Source organism: Paroedura picta, chromosome 18 (assembly GCF_049243985.1).
Source record: "Paroedura picta isolate Pp20150507F chromosome 18, Ppicta_v3.0, whole genome shotgun sequence".
In the NCBI taxonomy this organism is placed as follows: domain Eukaryota; kingdom Metazoa; phylum Chordata; class Lepidosauria; order Squamata; family Gekkonidae; genus Paroedura; species Paroedura picta.
In genome coordinates this window covers 15,880,042-15,904,955 of record NC_135386.1, presented here as the reverse complement: position 1 = coordinate 15,904,955, position 24,914 = coordinate 15,880,042, and the positions used below count along the sequence as shown (strand labels likewise).

Below are 24,914 nucleotides of genomic sequence, written 5' to 3'. Positions count from 1 at the left end.
ACCTGACCCACCGCTCGGGTCAGAGTGGCCTGCGGGGGACAGGATAACATAGGAATCTATCTATCTATCTATCTATCTATCTATCTATCTATCTATCTATCTATCTATCTATCTATCTATCTATCTATCTATCTATCTATCTATCTATCTATCTATCTATCTATCTATCTATCTATCTATCTATCTATCTATCTATCTTTATCTGTTTACCCACCTAGCTTGCTACCTGCCTGCCTTTTATTTTCCAATCCCTACGAAGCCACAGGAACCAAAATATTCTCCCAGAAATGTCTTCTCAGTGGTCCTCTCAGAGGAAACAAAGAGAGCCCTGGATGATTCAGGTTGGCGCCCTCCGTGTATTTACCCGGGGAGTGTGATGTTTCCCTCGACGGGGGAGTAAGGTTTGAGTCTGGGCTAGTGACATGCTGGACTTTACCCTCGTGTCGCACAGGAAGGCTTGTAAATGAGGGGTAGGGAGCGAATCGTTGGGTTCCCCAGCGACCAGGATCGGGCCTGTTCCAGAAATCCGGCGTTGTGATCCACCTCTTCTCAGGGGGTCGAATAAGATGTGTCGGCTAGGAATGGTGAGAGGTGACCGGAGATTGAGCAGTGTGTGAAAGCGAAAACACGCGTCAGAAAGAGGGGCAGAAGCTGCAGAGGAGAGGAAAGAGTTCTGGGGAAGACTCCGTTCTTAAAGGGATACGATGCACCCCCCTCACCGCCAGACTAAATTGATTAACGGAAGCTCCGTGGTGATCCGCTGCTTGTATGAATAGCAGACGCATGGAGCCTCCATGTGCAGAGGCAGTCTACGAAAACCGGAGGTAGACAACTAGGAATAGGAGATATCCCACCTGTGTCTTATGCAGGTATCGAGCCCCCTCAAGCTAGCACAGACCCCCCAGACCTGGCTGAATTTTTTTTTCGGGTGTTCTTCATGGGTGCAGTCTAGTAGTAACTTCCGAGGAGTCTGCCCGCCTCGACTCGTTCCTCCCCTCCCGGCTCTGGGTTCCATCAAAATTCTTATTTACATTGCGGGTCCCCACCCCCTCCCCACCGGGCCGATCGACCAAACTTTCTAGAAGTCAGCGATCGATTCGCTTCTTTTCTTCCCTCGCCCCCCACCCCCAGTCCATCCACCGACTTGTTTGAAAAAGCTGTCAAACCCCATTAGAACGCAGAGCCCTGAGTGGCAGACCCCCAAAAAGCTTTGAAAAGCTCAAACAGGAGGGGAGGGGAGGGGGGCGAGAGAGAGAGGGGGGGTGTCTCGCCTATCTGAGAAAAGTGATACCCCCCCCTCCCGGGCTCTTTCAAAAAGCTGCAGTTAATCTAGAACAGGTTGTGCCTGTGATCCAGGGATGAATTGCCAAGAAGAAACTTCTCCAGTAATATTTTTAGGTGTTTTTTTTCCCCTTTAAAGATCCCAGCCGAAGTTCCCGGACGTTTGATTTGATGTTGTTGTTGTTTTTTTTAAACCTTATTATTATTATATTTTTTAATAGGATGAGTAAGTGATTTTTCATCCGCGTGGTGTATTAGTAAAATGGCATTTAGGGCTTGGGAGGGAGGGGTCTCCAATGACCGTGAAATAATATCATAAATAATAATTCACTGACGAACGGGTAGTAATAGCTGCCATGGAAAGGGGGGGGGAGAATAGAAGCGATAGGCTGAAATGGAATCTTTGCTATGCTCAGACTGACTATAATGCAAAATGACTACATAGCTACAAGAGGGAGAATTAGAGAGAGACAGGCAGAGACAGATAGGAGACACAGACAGATGACAGACAGACTGACTGACAGCTGATAGGTACAGGGAGAGAGATGGGAGATGATAGATAATTGATACAAAGATACAAAGACAGACGGAAATGATGGATTCAGGCGGAAAGAGAGGGGAGATGATGGATAATTGATACAAAGATACAAAAGAGATCAACAGATGCAGGCAGAGCGAAGACGGAAGATGATAGATTGTCGGTAGACAGACAAGATCTGTAAGTCTTCATATCCAACATGACTGGGCATGATCCAAGTACCACGAGGCTCTTGCACGGTTCCAATATGAAATCTGCCTACCTGGGAGTAAGTCGCACTTAACCACATTGCAAGATCTGAGTAGCTGCATGCTTAGGAAGACGCTTTCAAGACTCAGGGTTAACTAACTTTGGTTGGAGAGGGTGCTGATACTACCACTAACATCGCTAACTCCTGCTACTAGTAAAATAATCAATCATCATCATTACTACTACTAACACCACTACTACTACACACATCAACTATCCTCACCACCACCACCCCTGACTCCACTACTCATAGTCATGGTCCAGACCAAGTTAAGCGTCTTGCTTTAATATTTTAACCCCCGCCAGACCAGAACCCATGACTCTTCACTCTCCCAGGCAGAGAGTTCAAATCCTGAAGCAAGCAGTTGGCCTTACCCACAGACAGAAAGCCCCCCCCAATTCTGCTCAGTCCCCCCCCTTCAATCATAAAAGGAGGCAGTTTAGATCGGGCCAATGTTTTTATTGGTATTAATGGTTTTTAGTTTTGTTGTTAAGCACCCGGGGCATGACGGGATAAAAGCGGCATATAAATCATTATTTTTATATATAATTGTATATATAATTTATAATGTATAAATCAGCATTTATTATTACGTTATCGGAGTGACGTTGAGCATTGCTGAGACTCAACGGTTCCGGCCGTTCCAGGACGCTCTTTGGGTCGGGGCTTTGGGCACTTGGATTCTGCTTGGATTGCTGCTCCTTCTCTTCTTCCTTCTTCCGCTGAGCCAGGCAACACAGGTTTCCGGAAGCAAGAGAGCTCCAGACAAGGGACCAGGCTGAAAAGTAAATAAGATAAATAATCAAATAAACCCCATCTGGAGTTCAGTCGGCTGAGATCAACATGACTAACTAGGAATATTCCTTACCCCCCCAAACCTAAAAAATACATTTGCATCCTTGAATAAAAAGGAGCCTCAAAAAGGATGGACACCCCCAAAAGGAGATATGTCCTCATCAGGTAGCTGCACCAAAAACTGACTCAAAATGTTCCCGGATGCCTACAATGCATGCCCCGCATTCTCCTTGGCAAACTGGGTGTAGTTCCCAGTCAGAGGAAGGAACACACGCAAAAAAGTTCCCTCCCCTGATGTCACCAAGAGCCTTGGCACAAGGTCGCTCTGAAACCCCTTAAGCAGCTGCTTGGAGACCCGGACGCTGAGTCAGGAGCCGGCAGGGGGGAGTCCCTGGTAAGGGGTACCTTTCTCATCCCTGCATGGTGGCCAAGAAAGCCAAGAGCTGGGAGAAGAATGACACCCCCCTCACAGCCACCTTGGCCTTTCCTGAGAGAGAACAGGTCTGGATTGCCAGCAGATTCTCTGAAGGAAATGAATCGGTAGACCTGGACAGACCAAAAGGCCCAGAGATGACTCCCAAGGGTCCCAGTTCTAGTGGACAGGATGAAGAATGCAATTCCAGATGATGTCAGATTCAACCCAGTTCAATTTAAGGGAGGGGAGGGGAAGACTAACCACCCTATGCTTCCTTTCCCAGGGAAGGACCCCACTGGCCTTAGGTCAAGGTATCTATCTATCTATCTATCTATCTATCTATCTATCTATCTATCTATCTATCTATCTATCTATCTATCTATCTATCCGTCCAAATACTTGGAAGTCTCCCATTCAAATACTAGCCAGGGTCAGCCCTGCTTAACTTTGTGGGCTTGCCTGGTCAGAGGAGGTCTGCTGAGGATCACCTTGGATCCTCCCACCCTCAAATTGGCCCTGGTTCTCTTGGTAGGAAGCTCATAGGGCTGCCACTAAAAACACCCCCTCTGGTGTATCCACCAAACCAGCTTCTTGGCTTGAGGAGGCCGAGCTCCTCCATGGGGACTTGGGGGCCCAGCAGGCAGCTATGAGAGAAGGTGGTCCTTCAGAGACCCCGGTCCTCCTAACCCACCCTAATTAGTCACTTGTGGTGTGTGTGTGTGTGGGGGGGATGTTCTACAGAGGAAGAAGAACAGAAGATGGGCCTTTGACCCCATGAATGTACAATCTGACCTTCAGGTGGAGAACAGTGATCCTTAAGTTAGAGAGTCAACTGAGGGCTTCTGATATCCACACTCTTGGTCCTAAGCAGATCTCTCTCTCTCTCCCTCTCTCTCTCTCTCCCTCTCTCTCTCTCTCTCTCTCTCTCTCTCTGAGCCACCGCGGTTTCCCCGCCCCGACTAGCCAGTAGATGCCTCCACAGAGACTTTTAAGGAGATAATTAGATTATAAAGAACATTAAAGTTGTTTTATTGATTCCCAAGGAATTCTCTGAGAGGGTGGGAACGGAACGCAGTGGGGGAGGGGGTTTCATCTTGGCGATGAAAAGAAAGAAGCCCCCCCCCTGCTCTTCCCTCTCCCTGGTGCTCAAAGCAGATGCTCCGCTCCCTCTGACCGCATCTCCTGTGGCTGCAGCATCCCGGGTCAGCATCTCAAGGCTTTCCCTCCGTAACCTGAGCCAGTGCAGAGGAGCCCACCTTTATGACCATGGAGAAGGAGGGCCATTCACAAGATCGTTCCCACTGTGCCACAAATGTGGGCTAGGCCCAGGTGCTGTCTAGAGTTGGTGTCAAGGTCCTGGTGAATGGGCAGCTTGGTGTAGTGGTTAGGAGTGCAGACCTCTAATCTGGTGAGCCCGGTTTGATTCCCTGCTCCCCCTCCACATGCCACAGCCCTGATAAAGCTGTTCTTACTGAGCAGTAAGAGAAAAGTCGCATATAAGTCCCAACTCTTCTTCTTCAGTAATCTCAGGGCTCTCTCAGCCTCTCCTCCCTCACAGGGTGTCTGTTGTGGGGAGAGGAAAGGGAAGGTGAATGGAAGCCGCTTTGAGACTCCTTTGGGTAGATAAAGGCGGCATATAAGGCATATAAGAACCAACTCTTCTTCATCAATAATCTCAGGGCCCTCTTAGCCTCTCCTCCCTCATATGGTGTCTGTTGTGGGGAGAGGAAAAGGAAGGCGAATGTAAGCCACTTTGAGACTCTTTCAGGTAGAGGAAAGTCGCATATAAGAACCAACTCATATAAGAACCAAGAACTCTTCTTTTTCTTCAGTAATCTCAGGGCTCTCTCAGCCTCCCCTCCCTCCCAGGGTGTCTGTTGTGGGATGAGGAAAGGGAAGGCGATTGGAAGCCGCTTTGAGACTCTTTCAGGTAGAGGAAAGCGGCATATAAGAACCAACTCTTCTTCTTCTTCTTCTTCAGTAATTTCAGGGCTCTCTCAGCCTTCCCTCCCTCGCAGGGTGTCTGCTGTGGGGAGAGGAAAGGGAAGGCGATTGGAAGCCGCTTTGAGACTCCTTCGGGTAGAGAAAAGCGGCATAGAAGTGGAGAAGGTGGCAGTGTTTTGTTATTTTGTTTGCTTATGATTATGATTATGATGATGGTTACGGTTGTTGTTGTTGTTATTAATAGAATTAGTATTATTAATTCTAGAATTATTGTGAGTGTTGCCCACCCTGAGCCTACCAGGGAAGGGCAGGCTATGTCGCCAGTCCTGAGTTCAAGTCCTGCTTTGGCCCTGGTCCTCAGACTCAGCGTCTTCCCCGGCAATGGCTAAGGGGATTTGTTTATGCATCCTGTTTCCAGCCTTCTACCAAAGGGTTCTATTTCCCCATCCCCACTTTCAAGGTCTCACAACAAAGAAATGAGTTGCTGTTGAAGGCAGAGACTGTTGCTTGGACACCAAGGGAACTTTCATGCCGGGATGTGGGTCCTGATCCTCCCCTCTTCCAGCAAGCAGTCACCAGTACACCCTGCTACGTTCCTGTAAAAGCCCTGCATCAGAGAAGTGCCTAAACAACCACTAAAGGTTATAGGGGCTGCTCAGATAACCTCCATCAACAGGAACAACCATTGAGGTCCTTAAGCTCCAAGTTCACAGGAATTCTATGCAATGTTGTAACATCTGATATTTGGGGTTGGCTTGTTCTGCCTTTAGCAAAGGGGATTTGGTTGGAGGGGGGGGGGATTTCGGGTGGACAGCTATGGCTGCACAGCATAGTCGGAGAGACAGGCCCAGCGGATGGCTATTAGAAGCTCTCCCCTCCAACCAGGGATAGCCGTCAATGGCTAGGCAAAGTTACCACCTGCCTTCCGAAACGTTCTAATCCCCCCCCTCTCTGTTGGTGTTTCTTTCTTTAAAAAAAAATTTAAATAAAGAGATTAGGTCTGTACGGGTGTGTGGCGAGGGAGGGGCGGGCCTCTATTGGCCAAAGCTAGTGTGACAACTGTCAAAAAGTTTGACATCAAAGGGCGCTTGTATGATTCAGTTAGCAGCAGACCTGTCTCTCCAAAAAGGAAGATCTTAATTACTGACAGACAAGGCTAGAGGGGAGGGGGGAGGCATGGGGGGGGGAGTTGGGAAAGAAGGAAAGGGGGAGGGAATGTGAGGGTTGGGGGCTGAGGGAGTAATGTGTGTGTGTGTATTAGGGGAAGGTGGAAAAGGGGGGGGTGCGGAGCTTTCAACCTAGTTCTTTTTGATGGGGGGACCCTCTGAGTGTCTTAATCAGAAATACGGGAGGCCAGCTTTATTCACCCCCCTCCACACCACTCCTCTGAACTTTATAACTATATGTAAACACGGTGTCAGTTGGCCGGTAATCTCTTCTGGGGTTTCTTATTAGAAGCAAAATTCATTCTCCTTGAGTTCTAGATTAAGCAGAATAGTTTGCTCGATTGCTGAATGGACTTGGCATTTCTTGGAATATAATGTGTCAATTGTCAATGGGTTGTGACCCATAAAATGTGAGGGTGACTACGCTGGCTTTGGTATGTAATTATGCAAAACACTTTCTATAAAGCTATGCCATCCGATCTAATGACAAGGCCTGGTCCACTGCTGGGGGGGGGGGAGGGAGGGAAGGGGAAATCGCATGTATATATACAGGCTCCAGGGAGAGAGGGGAAAGTGGCGTATTTTTATTATAATGAAATTTGTTTACGAGGGCATTTTTTAAAAAATGAAATGAAATGGGAGATTTGGGAAAGAAGAAAAGAAAGGAAGGAAGGAAGGAAGGAAAGAAGGAAGGAAGGAAGGAAGGAAGGAAGGAAGGAAGGAAGGAAGGAAGGAAGGAAGGAAGGAAGGAAGGAAGGAAGGAAGGAAGGAAGGAGAATAGGACTCAGGGCTAAGGGATGGGAAGGGAAGGAGGGAGGGAGGGAGGGAGGGAAGGAAGGAGGATAGGAAGGAAGGAAGGAAGGAGGGAAGGAGGGAAGGGAGGAGGGAGGGAGGAAGGAAGGAACCGGACAGGAGGACCGACCTTGCTGTACAGTTGATTTATGTCTTGCCTTATCAATAGTTTTGCAAAACAAAAAACAAAAACAAAAACGAAAAAGTGGATGCTAAATAGTTAGAGGAATTGAAAGGGCTGCATTTATAGCCGACACTTTTACTATTGGGAAGAAAAGTTTGGAAGAAAAGTTCGTCACACACTGATTGGCACGTGATCACCAGGCATGCCTCTTTTCTTCCCCAGCCCACGATGGGAGCATTTGAACCCACGGCCGCGGGGCTACAGGCTCCTCGACAAACCCCATCTCAGTCGGTGTGCGTACCTGTGTCTGTGTGTGGAAGTTTCCAGGAATGTGGAGCAGGTTGAGAAAGTCTGCGAAGGTCTCTCAAGAGCCAGAAAAGGGGACGAACTTTTGCGTTGTTTGTGCACGCGTCCATGCATGCGTGTGTGTGTGTGTGTGTTTGTGTGTTGACAGCTGTGATTCTGTTGCATCAGCAAACCGAATGCAAACATTTCAATGGAGAGAGAGAGAGAGACTCTCTAAAGCGAACAGACCAGTGTAGATGAATGGGAAAGAACATTTCATCCCCATGCTAGAAGCTCCTGCGAGTGAGGATGCTAAAAAAGAGGGGGACCGTCTCTGGGTCCCCCTGAACTTCGCCCATGGCATCCCTCCTTCCTCGGGGACGGTTTTCAAACGGGCAGGATCAACCCCGGACGACGCGCACAAATCCCCCCCCCGGGGGGGGGGCTCGAGTCAGAAGACCCCCCTCCCCTCCCTTCCCAAACCCAGATCAAAAGGCAGAATAAATAAAACATGGACGGGGCCGAAAGCAAGCGAGTCGGGATCAGTATCCGAGGTCCCCCCCCCCCCCGGCGTTTGGTCAATGCATCTGTTTTGGGGTGTTGTTGTGGGTGAAGATTTCGGAGCAGGAGGGGGGCGACCACGGGAAGTTTTTCTCTGGTCCTCTCCCTGCCTGGCCGGAAGACCTGTTAAAGGGGGGGGGGGGGAAGAAAGAGCTAGAGCTCTTGGTTCATTGCCCACCTGGCTTTTATTTTTTTTGGGGGGGAGGTGACATTCGTAGTAGCGCTGAAGGCTTTGGAGGCCACACACACACACACACACACACACACACACACACACACACACACTTGTACCCACAGCCCTCCCTCGCCCTCCAGGGCTGGCAGAGGTGGGTGCTCCGGCTTTCAAGCGAGGGATCCCCTGACAATCTCTCTGATCCCTGGGAGGCGAGAGCCGTCGGGGGAAGAAAGTGAGCGGCGCATCCCCTCTTGCAACCTCCCAGCCTCCAAAAGGGATTCGGGGATCGCTTATCGAAGGGAAAAAAGATGGGCGGGGGGAGAGGGAGGGAGGAAGGGGGAGGGAGGGAGACGACTTTTCAGCGCCCCGCGAAGACGAGGAAGGGGAGGGGGCGGAGCTGGAGAGCCTGGGGGTCTCGCATGGAAGCATCAAAACCGTCAAACTTCTGCGTTTCTTTCCCGATGTGATCCTCACTCCCCCCCCCCCCCACTGCTCATCCCTTCATCAATTTCTATTTGCATCTCCGAATTCTCTGCCCTGGGGAAAGAGTTGCAGATACAGCATAGATAGATAGATAGATAGATAGATAGATAGATAGATAGATAGATAGATAGATAGATAGATAGATAGATAGATAGATAGATAGATAGATAGATAGATAGATAGATAGATTTCAGCGCACATGCGACCTGGATCCACTTTCCCCTTAAGCCTAACCCCCTTTTCGCAAACAACAACAAAACAACAAGGCCGCAAGGTTTTCCCCTCTCAGAAGACAGGGCTCTCCCCCCCCCGCCCCCGCCCCCCCTTCCGCAATGAAAGTGATTGGAGTGAGGCGTCGGCCAAAGTCCCGAATAGAACAGATTTGCCAGGTATTGGGCGAAATCAGGCGCAACCTCCGGCTGGATTAGGACCTTTATGATGTTTTAATAGGATCGCCGCTGCTAAATGGGCTGATTGGAAATTCTGGCGCTCCGGGTAAAGAATCTAATTGGAGACGGCCATGTTTGGAGCAAAAGAAAAGTGTTTATTATTATTATCATCAATATTATTATTATTATTTCGTGATTAATTTGGTCCCCAAGGCCGGAATTGCTTTTCTTCCTGCCGGCCTTCGGGCCCCAAATACGTCGAGGAGAAAGAGGGGGGGGTCTGCCAGGTGGGCGCTTCCAGGGTTCTGCGGGGGTCGGCACGTCTGGGCAATGGTAACTGGTCAGGAAAGGGAGGGGGGTGTCATAAGGTAAAGCTATGTGAATGGGGGACCCCCCCTCCCCACAGACAAAGTTTTAGGCGATTGAGCCGGACCTTAGAGAACAAAATGACAAACGGGCCCGATCCTTCTTGGGAGGCGGTCAGGCCACTCCGTGGGCGGTTGGCGCCCGGCGATCAGTGCGTGAATGAGGCGTTGTACATCCCCGTGCAGATCAGAGCTAAAAAAGACCGGGTAGTTTCCCATTTCAGCCTGTTCAACGCACCTTAAAACGAGTCGCTTTCCCCTTTTACCCTGCCTATCTCTCTAACGCGAGGCATGTTCAAAGAGTAACCAGATTCAGGGGGTTTTGTTGTCGGTTTTTGAGGAGCGGTCGCCTCTACGCTCCCCCTACTCTAAACCGGTTTCCAAAATGCCTATTCCGGACTGCTGGGGGGCGGGAGGGGGGGAGGAGGGTGGAGAGAAGGCGATTGTTCCAGAAAAACTTAAGGCATCCCTGGCCGTCCTCGGATCGGGCCCACCCGTCGCCTGCCGACCCACGCTGACTCAAATCTGCCGGTCCCGATCCAGTCCCTCTGGATCGCGCGCCGGTTCTTTTGATCCTGCGTCAGCGTCGGCTCTGGAAAGCTCCGAAAACGACCTTCAACAATATTTCCAGAGGTGTCTTTTCAAAGACCTTCATCTCTCTCTCCCCCCCCCCCCAATTTTTCTCCCACCCACAACAAAACTTTCTTGGGTTGAATGCCATATTTTGCCATTAGATTCAAGCGGGTCACCAGCAGAACAAAGGGCGGATCCGGGCGCCCCTTGAAGACGTACATAATTTTATTCTGAATTTAAGCCTTCCTGCGCAGGCACAGAACCAAGTTCGAGTCCAGGGGCAACGAGGACTGAAAAGCTTTATTCTGGGTCTCGGCTTCCCAAAACAGAAATTGCCAGTTCCTAATATAGGCAGGGGGTGAGGATACAACGCAATCTGCTTAACAGATGCAAGGATCAAACAGGAAGGGCAAGTTCCGCCCGTAAGAGTTGACCGTTTGTTTAGGGTTTAATTCCGGGCGGGGAAACATAGTGAAGGAAATAGATCTGTCAAAATCGGAGGCCGATGGGCAGGTGTATCCCTAACCGTGCAACGCCGAGAGAAATGAACCGAAAGCTTGCCCTGACTTTCCCTGCGTCTCCTCTCAGGCATGAATTCGCACGGAAGAAAACGTGCGTTGTCCTCTCACCCCCCCCACGCCCCCCTTCCCTCGACCGTCAAAAGTAACCAGATAATTAGCAAATAACCCACAATTAAATCAGGCTCCCACCTTGGAGAAATGAGGATTGACGTTTTAACAGGCCGGTCCACAAGAGACCCCAAAAAAGTGCACCAGTGGAAGGAGGGGGGAGGGAGGGGGGGGAGGGAGGGCAGCAAAGCGGACTCAAAGGAGGCCTAGAAAACGTTCTTGATTTTTTTAAATTTTGTTTTTTAATGAGAATGTCAAGGCACAATCCGAAAAAAAAACGCAAGCCCCAGCTACCATCCACAGGGGCTCATCCGGGAAGCAACCCTCCCTTCCAATCGACTGGGTTTACTCCTGAGTAAATGCGGCCAAGGGATGCGGAGTGGGGGAGATGGGCTTCAGTCCGGATTTTAACATTGGTAAAGTGGGACACCATTGACGGGGGGGGGGCGGGGGGGCGGGGGACCGGGGGTTCTTAATTAAAATTTTGGACTATATGGAGCAACAAAATTTTTCATAGAACGCAAAGATAGTATTGTAATATATATATGTATATATATATTAAAATTTCAACATAAGTACAATTTGCCAGGTGCCCCCAGATGTCCCTCCAAAAGTGGGACAATCTGGTCACCTTAGGAACAGCCTGCCAACTTTCGAGGAGATTGGAGAGGGTTTTCTTCCTCCCCCCCCCCAACTATGACGAATGTCTATAGTAAAATGTCTATAGTAATGAAAGTATGTCACATTTCAGTCCAGATCGATGGGACCAGGCATAAAAGCGCCTCTCGTTCTGGAAATGATCTTTATGGGCCGGATCCGGCACCCACTCCTTTCAGCTGGGAGAGGAGGTGAACTGGCCACATCCAGATCTCTGAAACGTGTTTACCAGATCGAGAAGGATTGGCCCTTCGGTCCCTTGGCATTATAGGGACCCGCGGCCCGTTTGAAAGGACCACAAGAAGGCAAAAAGGCGACACACCCAAACCCTGATTTTATCCAGAATTTTTGCTCAGGACTCGCTTAGATCTGTTGGGGAACATGCCTAAAAAGAATCATAACAGTTAAAGGCCAAGGAGGTCTCTAATTACCCTTGCTTGAACCATCCGGCAGTATTTGGGCATGAATATGATTATTAACAATACAAACCGCCCCTCCCTAATAATAATATCATGACACGGGTAGACATAGAAAACACAGCTCGATGATAGCTCAATAGAGGGACGGACCGAAAGAGATCCTAGAAAGGAAAGCGCTGGCGAAAAGCGAGAGAGAGAAAGAAAGAGACATCAGTGCATTTGAAAGAATCCAAAGTAACTCGGATCCCGCTCCATTGGAAACACACTGACTTGAGAGTAAATACTGCTAAGCTAAGGTGACCAGATTGTCCCACTTTTGGAGGGACATCTGGGGGCACCTGGCAAATTGTACTTATGTTGAAATTAAAAAAAATATATATTACAATACTATTTTTGCGTTCTATGCGTTCTATGAAACTTTTTGTTGCTCCATATAGACCAAATTTTTAATGGGGGGTGGGGTGGGGAAGACGGGACGAGGACCCTAAAATTTGACTGCCTACAATTATTTTCTCTCAAAGCATTTCGCGTTCTGCCTTTCCTCCGCCTGAACCCAAACCGGTTTGGTGAGGCATCCCTTTCCCAAAACAGAACTCGTGAGGCTTTCTGCCTCCCCTCCCCCCCAAACTTTTTTAAAATTTTGGTTTGCAACTTACGCGAAGGTCAGTCTTCGACCTCCCGTTCCCTCCCCCCCTTTTTTTCAGATGGATCTTGATTTTTCCCCCTTGTCAAAAATGACATTTTTAAATCAACAAAATCTGTTAATTAGAAGAATAATTGGAAAATACAGGAATTCAAATGCCTGGCCGGATCCCAAAGAAATAAATTCCTATTCTCTCTTTAAATATATGGGGGGGGGGAATGCTGGGATAGTATTTCAGTATCCCAACAGATCTATTTTATGTTCCAATTCTTGACAGTTTGGAGGGCTGGTGCTGGTACCAGAATCCACATTGCTGGAAAATTCCTGGGGGGAAAAATAGAGAATAAACACCATCTAAAAACTGTCTCAGAAAGTTCATTCTGCTCCTTCTCCTGCTTAAAAACCATCCCAGGATTTCTCAGAATCATTAATAACTCCCTCCTCCCCCCAAAAAAAACAAATTAAAAATACCATCCCTCTCTTTTGCTTTCAACACTTCCACCCCACCTGTAACCTATTTGCAGAGGGGAAGTTGCCCTGGGAAAAATTGGCAGAACAGAGCCATCGATAGCACGACTGTGCGATCTTAAAGAAGGGTGGGTCAGCCCCACTGAATAGGTCTGAGATTCTGAGTAGACCTACTTAAAAATGGAAGGCTAGATTCAATCAGTTTTGGGCCTGGAAGAGCCACCCGACCAACCGTTTACTCTAGGTATAAGCCGTTTTGTGCACGCAAACGTCTTCAGATAGATTCAGGTGGGTCGTCCAGTTGGTCTGGAGAAGCAGAATATACTCTGAGTCTGGTGAAAGCACCAGTGAAATTTTATTGGAGATATAAGCTTTCCTGAGCAACCGAGTTCAGTTGGTTCTTATATGCCGCTTTTCTCTTCCTGAAGGAGTGTCAAAGCGGCTTCCATTCGCCTTCCCTTTCCTCTCCCCGCAACAGACACCCTGTGAGGGAGGGGAGGCTGAGAGAGCCCTGAGATTCATGGTCAGTTTGAATCTGCGCTCCCCCACATGCAGCCAGCTGGGCGACCTTGGGCTCGCCACAGCCCTGATAAAATTGTTCTCACTGAGCAATAATCTCAGGGATCTCTCAGCCTCACCCACCTCACAGGGGGTGTGTTGTGGGGAGAGGAAAAGGAAGGCAAATGTAAGCCGCTTTGAGACTCCTTTGTGTAGAGAAAAGATTCATATCCAACCCTTCTTCTTCTTCTTCTTCTTCTTCTTCTTCTAAGCTGACGGAAGTCAATGGGTTTAGACAGGAGTCATGCTGCACAGGATTGCACTGGAGGTTTCTGCAGGATTTTGCGCTGAAGCGCGAGTTAAATCGGCGTCCTCCCGCCACAACTTCACTTTTGCTCGCTTGTTGCAGCCGAGGAAGAAAGGAGAGGGGAGCGGAAGGAGCAGGTAGCACAGAAGCCCCCTTGATGTGCGGCTCCGGGGGCCGTGCGTGGCTGCCTAGATTTCAGAAGATCTTTGTAATTTCCCCCCACTTGGGCTTTGTGTAATTTCTCGCCAGCATCTCAGTGTGTTTCTGTTTAGATATCCTAAGCTCCTTGAAACTCATTAACCTGTGGTCAACGACAAAAAAAAGGGAGCGCCAGAGAGGGGTAATGCCAGCTATAAAGCGAGATCCCTTTTCAAGGTTTGGTCACACTGAGTCGCCGGATTTTCCAGCTGCGCCGATGATGTACACTATTTACCCTAATTGAATTGCTGTTGTGACACCTTTCAAGGAAAAAAAAAAACCCGACCGATCCATTACCACCGAGGAGAAAAACTGAATCTGGGCGGCCTCCAACCTGGCAACGCCTTGCAAAATTCCCTGAAGCGAGTGGCTCCGCCCCTTCCATGGCGAACCACGCCCATTCTGCCCCGCCCCCTTGCCCTTAGGACCACCTTTCCTGGCAAAATCCCCTGGGGCTGGCAGCCCCGCCCCTTCCACCTCTAGCCCCGCCCATTTAACACGGCCCCTCCCTCAAACTGGCCCCAAGGTAGGCCATTGACCAAGGTCACCTTGGAGCATCCTTCCCTCTGCCACAGTACAGGATGAAGTCAACCTTTGACTCTGCTGATACCTTTAAACCAACTTAGCTTTATTCTAAGGAATACGTTTTTGTGTACCCAGAATCTAAATTGGTGGGTCTTCCAGGTGCCCCTGGACTCAGACTTTGTTCTGCTGCTTCAGACACAATGACCCACCAGAATTTATCTGAAGAAGTTGTGCATGCACACGAAAGTTTATACCTGGAATAAAACTGAGTTGCTCTTAAAGGGTCCCCCAGGCCTCGAATTTTGTTTTTGTTGCTTGTGACCCACCAGGGCCACTCAGCTAATTCTAGGCAGGGGATTAAGAAGAGGTTTTAAAAAATTCCAGGTACCATTCTTCATAGAGATGGAGATATACTGGGGCCTATACACATGTAATTTGCAGAAAGCAAATTTCTTTTGTTTTCAGGGGATGCATACAAAGCCCGAAAGACCACAAAAGAGGCTTCTCTCTCACCCACAAAAAGAAAGTTTCTAATCAGCATTTTTTTAGCAGGCCTGCACTCCTGATATTCAAAAGACTTTTTAAAAATAATAAAAATCTGCATGATTAAAATGAAGGACTGCTTATTAGTCAGTCCGAAGGCTTTCAACTAATTCATGGGAGTTGTCCTCTCAAGGTTTTCAACTAATTCATCTGATTTGTCAACTAAACCCTCTGTCCAAAACGTACGTCTGTCCGTCCTGCTCTTTTCTCTTTCCTCCTTTTGTTTGCTGCATCATCCAGGTTGCAGCGGATGTAGCAACGAAGCAACAGGCTTGCTGGTTTTCAGCCAGGGAGGTCCGGATTCTGCTAGCACCTCCAAGGGAGGCATCCTGTGAACCTCAAGTTGCCAGGCAGAAGCAAGAAGAGGAGTAACATCTAGATGGTGAACTGTTTAGAGCAGAGAACAGCCTCTCTGTCTCTTGTTTATATCTCGGAAGGTTGATAATGTTGTTTTATAAGGAGTAATAAGACCATGCACATTGTGTATGAACACCGAAAATAAACTGCATTTATGGGAAAGCCCCCCCCCCCACCATCTTAGTAAGAGGAAAAGTTAATTTATTGCACCCACACCTAAGAGATGATGTGAACTTCAGATATTGTTCATTTTATTCCCCCCCGAAATCGCTTTCTCCCGCTGCCTCCCTCCCCCTATGACAGCCAAATCCCATTGCAGAAAAGTCTAATCAGAAAGCAAAACAAAGAACATATGTACCTGGATTAGAGTGACATTTCGGAGGAAGATTCGAACGGCAGCGGTGGTGCTGCCCAGCAAAGGTCGGGCTCCGTAGCACAGGAGTGCCTGGACGGATTCATTTCCACCCCAACCTTTCCGAAAGATCAGACCTCAGAGCTTTTCTGGTCATTTCCATGCTGGGCCTTACATGGAAAGACATCACAGGATCCATTAACTACCACTGGGCTTTCTCCGTGGCCTTAACCATTTACTGCCGCTGGGGGTGGGTTTTGCCTTTTTCTTCCTCCCCTAGGAAGTCCAGCCATGGCCTGCACTGTGGATGACGCGTGAAATACCATGTCTGGACAGATTTCATATTGGTTGAGGACGAGAAGAGGAAGACTTGGAGTTTACCAGAAGGAGCCTCAAAGTGGCTTCCGATTGGCTTCCCTTCCTCTCCCCACGACAGACACCCTGTGAGGTAGGTGGGGCTGAGAGAGTGCTAATAGAATGGTTCTGTGAGAACAGCTCTAACAGGACTGTGACTAGCCCCAGGTCACCTGACTGGCTGCATGCGGAGGAATGGGGAATCAAACCCAGCTAAACGAGATTAGAAGCCGCTGCTCTTAACCACTACACAAGTCTGGATCTCTTTTTAGCAAAATGGAAAGGCGCTTTTGTCTAAACTTAGAAAACTGGAATGATAAAATAATTGAGTAAAATATTATGGTTAGGCTAACGTTATGTTTCAAAAACAGATCGGCTTCATTTCTACTCCATGGGGTCCCATACATCATTCTCCTTTGCCCCTATGCTATCCTCACAACACCCCTGTGGGGTAGGCCAGAGTGAGAATATGTGACTGGCCCAAGCCAGGTTCTGTGGCAAAGTAAGGATCTGAACCTGCATCTCCCAGACCTTGCAGGAGGGTGTATTTCTGTCTGTCCAAAATACTTCGGGTCTCCTGGAAGTTGAAATTAATTAAACAGACCAGTGAAGCTTTCCCCCCTAAACGCCCCCCCCCCAAAGATCTTGGATGGCTCCTTCTGCTCTAGCTACCAGTACACACACACACACATACACACACACACACACACACAAGGAAATTTCAGCCCTCGACAAACAGACTTCATTAATAGAAATGTGTCTTCGGGTAGAGCGTCCAAGCAATGATACGGAGAGATTCAAAAGAGAAGGGGTGGGGGAGAGTGAGATTCTTGATTGATGTGCTAGCATCGCTTTCTTTTTCGTTAATAATATTCTTCTAGTCAATTATGATTTTTTTAGGGGAGAAGAACAAATCAAACAATGCTTCTTAGGGGAGGAACAGATGGGAGCCGGCTGGCCTGCGACTTCACGGAGGCGAAACCGAGATTTGACGGATAAACACCAACCAGGAAGGAGCTGCAGATTTGCACGGACCACACTCATGACACTGAGGCGCACGGCTCCTGTGGCATCCCACAGGCAATGGCCTTGGCAACCGCTGCGCATGGGAGCATGGGGAGAGGCCACACCCATGTCCATACATGAAGAAAGAATAAAAGCCCAGGTCAAGCCTGATCCCATCAGATCTCTGAAGCAACACAGGTACAGCCCTGGCTAGTATTCGGATGTGAGACCTCCAAGGATTTGAGTGGTACTTCCTCCAAGGAACACTAGGGGTCATGATGAGTAGGTAGGAGGCAGCAAACCACCTCCAATTGCCCCTGGCCTGGCTGCCAGACCATCCTTACATCTCCTGGCTACATGACACACCTGCCAGCTTGGTGTAGTGGTGAGGAGTGCAGACTTTTAATCTGGCGATCCAGGTTTGATTCCCCGCTCCTCCACATGCAGCCAGCTGGGTGACCTTGGCCTTAACACAGCGCTGACAAAGCTGTTCTGACCAAGCAGGAATCTCAGGGCTCTCTCAGCCTCACCCACATCACAGGGTGTCTGTTGTGGAGAGAGAAAAGGGAAGGAAAGTGTAAGCTTCTTTGAAACTCCTTCGGGTAGAAAAAAAGTGTCACATAAGAGCCAACTCTTCTTCTTCTTCTTCTTCTTCTTCTTCTTCTTCTTCTTCTTCTTCTTCTTCTTCTTCTTCTTCCAACGAGAAACAAATCATAATGCCGAGGATTCTTTGAAACCTGCCCTCACCTGATCTGAGCATCAACGTTCCTCCCGCCTCAACTCTTGCTTTTCCACGTTCAAAGAGAAGAAAAGAACACCTTCAATGTGGACCTCTTGATCTTTACAATCCCCCCCTCCCCTCAAAAAATAGCAGTTCCAATCCAACCTGGTTGAATAGCACTTCACATATCCCTGGTGCGTTTCCTCTTCAAAAGAGGCCCCTGGACCGACACTGATTCACGTTCCCAGCAGCCGTTGGCAGAACAACAAGGGCATCTCGCCACAGGGGCAAAGGATGGCAACACACCAGGGCTGACGCTTGCTTGCGTTTTCCATAACATGCCCCCCATCTGCCCACCAGCTATGGAGCAACCGTTCTAGTTGTAGGGGAAGAAGCCCACCTACGGAGATCACAGGACCCCCCCGTCCAGCTGCTAGCCTTTTGATGGAGAAAGGGTAAGCACATTCTTAATTTTGTGGGAGAAGAGGCTTCACGTGCTAAGGGGGGAAAGACTGAGTGAATCAAGGTCATTGTCTCGCAGGGCCGTGGGAAGAACGTGTGGGTCTGGGCTCACCACAAAGCTCATGGATCTCTGGGACAGAAATGTGTTTCCCTTTGATTTGATTCAAGCTGTCACTCTCCTGAGACCTCATAGCGGGACATGTACACAAACCATCTCCCCATAAATAACCACCAATTTCTCTTTATTCCTTCCTTTAACAGACTAAGGTAGGAGGACCTACCAGGATCTCAGGTGAAGGCATTTCCCATCACCTGCTGCTTGGTCCTTTGAACTGGGGGTGCCGGGGATTGAACCTGGGACCTTCTGCATGCCAAATAGATGCTCTCAGGCTGAACCACAATCCTTCTCCAGCCTTGATCTACTCAGGCTGGCAGCAGCTCTTTAGGGGCTCCGGTATTTGCCCAAGGTCGAAAGAACATCTCAACCCAAGAATGATTGACAGATTGTTTGTGGCAGAAGAGAAGGATCCTGTAAGAGAAAAAAACGGCTCAAGAGAAGAACCATCGTGAAGGTTCATCCCTATTTGGCATGCAGAAGGCCCCAGGTTCAATCCCCAGCATCGCCAGTTCAAAGGACCAAGCAGCAGGTGATGGGAAAGACCTCCGTCTGAGAGGTCAAGGAGAGCCAAGGAGAGGGGCCATAGCTCAGTGGCAGAGCCTCTGCTTGGCATGCAGAAGGTCCCAGGTTCAATCCCGCGACCACCAGCGAGTTGGAATTTTCTGAGTGGAGTGCTTTTTGGGGGACATACTTGGAGATTGTCCCCCCCCCCCAGCCATGCAGGGCCCAGACCACGAAAGGCCTTGAAGTTTAGGCCCAGCAGCTGAAACCTGATCTGGAACTCAACCAGCAGCCCGCACAGCTGCTGGTGGGGGGCTCAAATGTGGGCTTTCCATGGGGTCCTGGTGACGACCTGGGCAGCGGCATTCTGGATCAGCTGTAATTTCGAGATCACGGTTTCTTCAGATTGCGTTGTTATTGTCGAATTGCATTGTGGTGGCCGGTGGCATTCTCATTCCGTCATCTTTGCACGGTTGCATTGTTTCCCGCATGCAGAAAATGTCCCTGTTTGAATGCATGCAACGAGCAGGACCGATTTTCATGTATAGGAGTCCAGAATCCAGGCGCAATGTATACATCTCACCTATATATTTCATTGTCCTACAGCTGGGGAGAAGGGGGAGACATCCATTTCTGGAGACATCCATTTCCTGTCGCTCTTTTCCTCGGGGTCCCATCCGACCCATCAATTCACAACCAATTAGGTGGCCTTGTTATTAACACTGCCTTTCCTTTGAAGGGACGAGCCAATGCCACCCGGCGGCTAATTTCTTACAAGCTGCCAAAGAGCTGTCACGCAGAAGCCATCTTTCAAGCCGGGGGCTGCGTCGAACGCGTCCAAGGGTGAAGGAAATCTTCCTGATCCAACTTTTCTCCTGAAATGAGACGAGTATCTAGACCTCCTCTAGGAAATCAGTGTCTTTTCCTGCAGAGTGCAGCTAGCAAAGATTCCCATGGCAATATGGAACTGGGATCTTAACTGTGAGTTTGGCTCAAGGTCACCCGGTAAGCAGAATGGAGCTGGAAATTGGGGTCCCCTAGATCGTAGTCCAATACTAACTGCTAGCCCACACCGACTTTCGCTCTGTTTAACACAAGCAATTCTGTTTTCTGGATGTGGAGTCAGGTCTTGGAAGCTAAGCAGGGTTGTTAGTTGGGTGGGGGACCACCAAGGAAGACTCTATAGAGGAAGGAAAAGGCCAACCACTTCTGCTTCTCACTTTCTTTGCTGGGGGCATTGCATACCAGAAGCAAAGCAAGATTAGTACTAGTCTTCAAAGCCCTTTGCTGGGGTTACTGTAAGCAGAGTTGGTTCTTAGGTGGGGAACCACCAAGAAAGACTCTGTAGAGTAAGACAACAGCCAACCCCCTCTGTTCATCTCTGTTATTCTAAGCCCCTTATGGTGGGGACACCATAAGTCAGAAGCGAAGCAAGACTGGTCTTCAATTCTAAGCCTTTCCATTGACTTGTTTATAGAAGTATATTATTTGACATCATATAATGGATTATACATTGTATAATCGTGAGACGTTCATAGATTGATTTTGTATATATGATTTGCTTAACAGGCCGTTAAGTACGTATGAAACAATATATTGGTGATAAGCGGAAAGAGAGGTGGGGTAGGCCGTAGACCAGTACCACATTATAAAAATTAGTATCTTACTTGATATTTCTGAAATGGGCTTGTCATTTTGTCTCATGTTTTAGGGAATTGCCACGGAAGCAAAGGTGATAGCCTGAAAACAGTGAGCCTGTAATCCGGACCCTGTTTTGGTTCCCCTGTATTTTTGGAAGACGTTTAGGATTATATTACATTCTCACTTGAAGATATACTCATATGTATAATGGACATTGGAAGAAATGTGGATATTTTTCAAACTTATGTTATTGAGCTCATAAGAAGCCACATGGAAGAGGAATCAGGAAATAAATTTGTTGCCTGTATACCACTTTCCTTTCCTTTCGCTGCTGGTTGTTCTGGGGGCAAGCCGGGAGGAAGTGGGCTCAAAGGAGCAGGAAGTCTCCAGCTGAGCCAATCAGACTAGTTGAAAAACAACAGGAACTTCCTATTCTAACTATGCTAAAGACACGTCTCCTCTGATGCCCCCTGCAGGGTATTCTTCATATGCTATTGAATCATGCACACTGAAATTCTTGCAACAATTAGAACCAATCCAATTTCACCAGTGGTGATGAAGTGTCATTTTTCAAGGGTCAGGGAGGCAAAATGGTAACAGTGTCAGACTGGGATCTGGAAGAGCCAGGTTCGAATCCCGGCTCTGCCACAGAAACATACTGGGTGACCTTGGGCCAGCCACACACTCACAAGCAAACTTACTTTGCATGGTTGCTTTGAGGAGGAGGGAAGAAGGCTATAAGCTACTTTGGGCCACTGCTGGGGCAGAAAAGTGGGGCAAAACTGAAGTTAATAGGTAATAATAAATATGCAAATCGAGCCCTGAGAAATCTGTGAAATCCATCCTAGAACACAATCAAAATGCATCTTTTTAGGGAGGCAAAGATCTCCGTCCTGTGCTTTTTTCTGGTCAAAAAACCCTCATCTGCTTTGAGGATCATAAATGCTTGTGTGTGTGTTTCCCCCCAGCACTTCACAAACAAAGTGTTCTCGGATATAATAAATATAATATTTGAATCCTCCACCCCAGTTACAGGGTGAGCCGGGAGCTGAGGTTCAATTCAAGAGAAGGCATCTCCGGCTTTATGTATATGAGACAGCTAAGAGGTTTAACCACTTGATTTTTAAAATATATAGATATTATTCATACCACCTCAAAATGATTTTTCAGTGGGTGGTAATAAATGGGTTTTCAGCTCGAGAGCCAGAGTGGTGTAGCGGCTAAGGAGCGGCCGATGATAACCTGTCGAGCCAGGTTTGATTCCCCACTCCTCCTCCACATGCAGCCAGCTGGGTGATCTTGGGCTAGTCACAGTTTTCTTAGATCTGCTCACAGAGCAGTTCTCCTAGAACTCTCTCAGCCTCACCGATCTCTCAAGGTGTCTGTTGTGTGGAGAGGAAAGGGAAGGTGACTGTAAGCCGCTTTGGGACTCCTTCAGGGAGAGAAAAGCCAGGTATGAAAAACCAACTCCTTCTCCTCTTCCTCCTCTTCTTCTTCCTCCTGCCAAAAATCATAGACTTTCATACTTTTAGATGATTAACTAGAATCATTGTCAAATGAATATCAATTTAAAAAAATATACTAAAATGAAGCCTCTTTGATTTCAAATTAACCTCAGGAGCCCAGAGGAAAGCTAATGCGATATGGGGTCATGGTTTGGGTATTTGGCCTATATCTTCGTGACCCAGTTTCAAATCCGTACTCTGCTGTGACCTTGGGCCAGCCATATGCTGAGAATCGAATCTACCTTGCAAGGTTGTTGTGATACAATGGCAGGAGATGAGTACTTGGCATCCTTCCCCATGGGGAGGGGTAAAATGAAAGAAAATATGAAAGAAAATAAATAACACACACCCAGTGATGGGTTCCAGATTCTGCCCCACCCACATTTGCCCACAGCTAGAAGAAGAGTTGGTTTTCATACCTGCTTTTTTTCTTCTCAGAGCGACTTACAATTGCCTTCCCTTCCTCTCCCCTCAGAAGACAACCTGTGAGGTTGGGGGCTGGCGGGCTTGGAGAGCTCTAGGAGAACTGTTCTGTGAGATCCACTGTAACAGGACTGTAACTAGCCCAAGGTCACCCACATGGCTGCATGTGGAGGAAGAGTGGGGAGACGCTGCCGCTGAACCACTGCACCAAAAGCTGACTCTCTAGGAGTATTTATTCAGGAGCTCTCTGAAGGCTACAGTTCGGCCCATCCAGGTCCACATGCCCAGCATTTGGGGAGGTGGCCATCCAACACAAGCTGCGCTTTGCGACAAACATAGCCGCCCGGCCGCCGAACAATATCCGTCCGTTGGCCATGTCGCCTGCGCTGTCACGTCCAATTTGCACATGACCCCGTGGCCAAAAATCGGGAGAGAAGTGGTAGAACGTGGGAATGAAAGCCTATATTATTGCCTTGACAGCTTCAGTCATCTAGAAGTAATGCAAAATGCAATTTATATTTATACTCTCTGACCTTCCGTTCAAACAGGGGAGCCATCTAATGATCGGCCGGAGTCGCGAGGAATGAAACAGAACTCAATACAGCTGGAATTTGTCGTCTTCTTCTCCCCCCCTTCCCCATCCCTTGCTTTTCAACCATTCAATCACAGTCAAAAGACAAATGAAACATGAAGCATGCCTTGGTCAGGAAGAGACACAATTCTTTTCCGGTGAGTCGGCATGCGCTGAGTCTACCCCTATGGACAATTGCACACATTTCACTAGCCAAAACTTTGCTCTGCCAAAGCCCTGGAGCAGGGGTAGTCAAACTGCGGCCCTCCAGATGTCCATGGACTACAATTCCCAGAAGCCCCTGCCAGCATTTGCTGGCAGGGGCTTCTGGGAATTGTAGTCCATGGACATCTGGAGGGCCGCAGTTTGACTACCCCTGCCCTGGAGCCTTGCCCCGTGGGATCAGACCAGGACCCAACAAACCCCTGGATCGAGCACTCTGGCCAAGGGTTCTGCTTCCACCTGGGTGACCTTGGGCCAATCACAGTTCTCTCAGAGCTCTCAGCCTGCCCTACCTCACAGGGTGCCTGTTGCGGGGAGAGGAAGGGAAGGCGATTGGAAGCCACTTTGCAAACTCTTTGGGTAGTGGAAAGTTGAGCATAAGAACCAGATCTTCTTCTTGGGAGCCAGCGTGGTGCAGGGGTTAAGGGCAGCGGCATCTAGTCTGGAGAACTGAGTTCAATACCCCCCACTCCTTCTCCACATGCAGCCTGCTGGGTGACCTTGGGTCAGTCCCAGTTGTATCCGAACTCTCTCAGTCCCACCTTCCTGACAGGGGGATAAAAATAGCTCCTCCTCCTCCTTGTCCTCTTGCTTCTTCACGCACAGCAGAGATGCTTCCTCTGTGCGACGTCCACTTCCTTGTGTAATCATAAAACTGCATTTACATAATACCATTTAGTACACTTTAGAAATGTATCTGCGACTTTTTCTCCTTGGAGAAGGCCAAAAACAGGGCAGAGAGACCGAGGACTTCATAAACACAATAGAAGAGCCCCACTGGATCAGAGCAGTGAGGGTCCATCTAATCCAGCATCCTGCCTCATACGGTGGCCAACCATCCAGTTCCTCTGGAGGGCCAGCAACAGGGCAGAGAGGTTGCAGCCTTCATAAGAACTTCAGGAGAGCCCTACTGGATCAGACCAGGGGTCCATCTAGTCCAGCCTCCTGTCTCACACAGCAGTCAACCAGTTCCTCTGGAGGGCCAGCAACAGGGCATGGAGGCCAAGGCCTTCCTAAGAACATCAGGAGAGCCCTGTTGGGTCAGACCAGGGTCCATCCAGTCCAGCCACCTGTCCCACACAGTGTCCTACCAGTTGTCCCAAAGAGCCAAAGCAGCAAGCCGTTGGCACCAAGTCCTTCCCCTGGCTGCTTCCTCAAAGCTTTGGGGTCCAGAGATTTCCTGCCTTTGAGATACCGGCTCCCTTTACTCTCACGGCTAGGAAGAGCAACCCACAAAGCAGCCAAAACACTCTTCCCCCTGCAGCTTCTTAATGGTTTGCCCAAATCACGTTCTCCCTTGTGCTGCCATTCTGCCCGCGAGCCGTCTTTCTAATCCCCTGGCATGAGCTCGTGACGCCCGCCAGCCAGGAGCGCGGGAGTCGCCATCCTCTGCAACTGTCATTAAGTGTTGCTGAGCAAATGAAAAATGACTGGGAGACTCAGTGGCTCCCGCCACTGACCTTGCGCATTATTAGAATGACCTCCCTTTGGTGGGACCATGGGAGGGGGGGGGAAGCTCTCCTCGATAGCATCGCACAGCCAGAGATGGAAGCCTTTTTGCCGGGGGTGGGAAGAGAGTGCGGGAGGCAAGAATCACGAACGGAGAGGCAACCTTGTGCGGAATCGCAAGGGCCCTCATCAACGCTGACCCCAGGATGG

At 48.8% G+C, this 24,914-nt stretch overlaps 2 long non-coding RNA genes across 2 annotated transcripts in view; one reads left to right on the top strand and one right to left on the bottom strand.

Annotated features, from left to right (window-relative positions):
* Positions 1-1,976: 1,976 nt before the first annotated feature.
* The window catches only part of LOC143827887 (uncharacterized), an 80,806-nt gene continuing 57,868 nt past the window's right edge, over positions 1,977-24,914 (bottom strand). The window contains exon 3 of the long non-coding RNA XR_013227432.1: positions 1,977-2,847. This is a non-coding gene — a long non-coding RNA (uncharacterized LOC143827887). The remainder of the gene's footprint in view (positions 2,848-24,914) is intronic.
* On the top strand, positions 13,586-20,816 carry LOC143827869 (uncharacterized). Its single transcript, XR_013227426.1, has 3 exons — positions 13,586-18,267; positions 19,633-19,898; positions 20,605-20,816. It is a non-coding gene; the product is annotated as an uncharacterized LOC143827869 (long non-coding RNA).